Source organism: Propithecus coquereli, unplaced genomic scaffold, assembly GCF_000956105.1.
Source record: "Propithecus coquereli isolate 6110/MARCELLA unplaced genomic scaffold, Pcoq_1.0 Scaffold248, whole genome shotgun sequence".
Classification (NCBI taxonomy): Eukaryota; Metazoa; Chordata; class Mammalia; order Primates; family Indriidae; genus Propithecus; species Propithecus coquereli.
This window is the reverse complement of record NW_012148041.1, coordinates 2,571,826-2,574,483: the sequence shown is the minus strand read 5'-3', so window position 1 is coordinate 2,574,483 and position 2,658 is coordinate 2,571,826. Positions and strand designations below refer to the sequence as shown.

The 2,658-nt window shown below is 71.5% G+C and overlaps 1 protein-coding gene across 1 annotated transcript in view; it reads right to left on the bottom strand.

The window, feature by feature from the left end:
- CDKN1A (cyclin-dependent kinase inhibitor 1A (p21, Cip1)) overlaps positions 1-2,333 on the bottom strand; it is an 11,504-nt gene extending 9,171 nt beyond the window's left edge. Inside the window, exon 1 of the mRNA XM_012646655.1 lies at positions 2,275-2,333. The gene's annotated coding sequence lies outside the window, so the exon portion shown is untranslated. The remainder of the gene's footprint in view (positions 1-2,274) is intronic.
- Between the last annotated feature and the right edge of the window lie 325 nt (positions 2,334-2,658).

Here is a 2,658-nt window from a genome sequence, read left to right as displayed (position 1 = left end):
AGCCTCCTTTGTTGGCCTTCGTGCCTTAGACTTCAGCCATATTTTATTATAACTTCCAGGCAAATTGGAAGAGCTCAGTCAATGCCGTTGAAGCAATGGGGTGCTCTTTCATGGGGTGGAGCCCAGGCGAAGCGGCGGCCGTTCCCGCCGACCAGCGGCCGGCCGCGGGAGAGCGCCTGCGATCCGCGCCGGGGCCAGGAGGGGGCGCGCGCGTCCAGGAAATCGCGCGCGGTGGGCGGCGCGTGGGTAGGGCCCGGACTGCGGGGGGGAGTCGTGATGAGTCAGTTTCCTGCAAAGCGCTCCCCGCCCGCCAAAACTTCGCTTCCACTCGGGCTGCGCGTCACCCCGGGGTGGGGAGGGGGAGAGCGGGAGGGGCCCGCGGGCGGCGAACACGTCACGCTGAGCCGGCCCGGCTTCCGAAACTCCCGCGGCTGTTGGGAAAGCGCGCGCTCTCGCGCGGGGTGACACACGCGCGCGCACACACACACACACGCACGCGCACACACACACACGCACGCGCACACACACAGTCACACACAACGCGCGCGCGCGCACACACAGTCACACGCGCACACGCACGCGCACACAGTCACACGCGCGCGCGCACACGCACTGACACACGCGCGCGCACACACACACACACGCACGCGCACACACACAGTCACACACAACGCGCACGCGCGCACACACAGTCACACGCGCACACGCACGCGCACACAGTCACACGCGCGCGCGCACACGCACTGACACACGCGCGCGCACACAGTCACACGCGCACAGTCACACACGCACTGACACACGCACGCGCGCACACAGTCACACACGCGCGCACAGGCGCGCCGAGATCGGGCCCCTCCACCTTATCTCCACGCCCAAAGCACGGGATGAGTCAGATCCCTGGAAAATAAAAATAGACGGGAGCAACGAAAATAAAACCGCTCGAAAGTTCTCCCAGAAACGCGACGTGGAGGGAGGGAAGGAGAGAGGAAGCTGCTCGGGCGCCCCCAAACGCCGAACCCAGGTCCAGGGTTCTCCGCACCGAGGGCGCAAGTGTCCCCCGGGGGTGCCAGGCAGGGCGGACGCCCCGTGGCCCGCGCAGGGCAGCGGCACCCGAGGGGCGACTCGCCGTCCCGCTCCAGGCAGCCCCGTTGCCTTCGGAGAAAAACTCCGGGCTAGGCTGGGGCGCCCCGAGCCCCCGCGGCAGCGGACCGAGGCCCTGAGCAGCGTCGCGCCCCTAGAATCCGCGCCCCGCAAAGGCGGGAGCTCGGGCGGCCGCCCCTCCGCTGCGTCGCGCTAGGCTCTCGCCTGGAGCCCCGCGCCCCCACGCAAGGGCGGGCGGCGTTCTCCCGGCCAAGGTGGGAAAGAGGCGGGTGCGACCCCCGCACGTCCCCGCCTGGCAGCCGGGTGAGGGCCAGCCCCGCGCGGGGCCGTGGCTCCTGGCCCTCGAGGGCGCGCCGCGGAGGTGGAACCCGACAGCGGGTCCTGGACCTTCGGTGCCCCGGCTTCCCTGGGAACACGCTGTGCCAGCCGAGTAGTCACCGTGCCGATGGGGCACAGACGCTGCGGAGGGGCAGGGAGAGGGGCTTCTGGGGTGCCACTGTTCCCAGCCCGGGCGCGGTCCGTTCCCAGGGGTCTCCTTGTCACGGTGAGTCACCTCGCTTGTCCTAGGGGACGTGTCCTGGCACCCACCCAAGGGCCAGGGACATAGCCCGCGCTGACCTCAGCGCCCAGCCGGGGGGCGGACGCAGCGGCATAGGGGGCCGGAACGTCAGGGACCTGGCTAGGGCGGTACCGATTGGATCCGAGAGCCGCCCGGGACAGATCCCAGACGAACTCGCTCCACTTTGCGTCACCCGCCCCTCCTGGGCCCCTCCAGGGTCACCGGCTTCATCCCCAAGCCGCGAGCAAGCGGCGCCCGGGGCCGGGGGCGCACCCGCCCCCAGGGACAGGCTCCAAGGCGGCCCCTCCACGCCGTCCTCGCGCCGGTGAGTTTCGAGCGGAGGGCGCGTGGCAGCGGCTCCCTCGCATGCGTGCTCCTGCTCTGTCCCCGAGTCTCCGGCACATCCCGACCCCCGTCGCACGCGCAGCTGCCGACACCCGTGTGCGCGAAGCGGGCGCACAGACCCACGCGCGCCATTCGCCTGCCGCGGAAACACCTGTGAGCGCCGCGCGCGCACGGACACGCAGACGCATACGGACACGCGCGGACACGCACACGCGCGGACACGCGGGGCCGCCGGCCGGGGTCGCCGTCGCCTGCCGCGGCTCCCTCACCTTCCCAAGTGTCTTGGTGTCTGTGACTCCGCGCCCGGTCCGGCCTCCAAGACGCTCGCTCGGCGGCTGCTCACACCTCTGCTGGCGCGGCTCCGCGCTGCCCTAATATAGCCACTTCCCTCCGCCCCCCGCCCCGCGCCGGCCCGCCTCCGAGGCGGAACCGCCGCCCGGCCCACGGCGCCTCCCGGGACCGCCTCCGCGGGCCTCGGGGCCCAGCGCCCGGCCTGGCCGGGTTCCAGCGGGCCGGCCGTCTGGGAACCTCGCGCGACGCAGGAGGGCGCTTCCCCCTCCCCTCCCCCCTCCGCTCCCCCGCGCCGGGACTGTGCACTTGACACATTTCCCCGCCGCGAGCCGCAAATCGGGCGTTTTCCAAGTTGGGAAGCG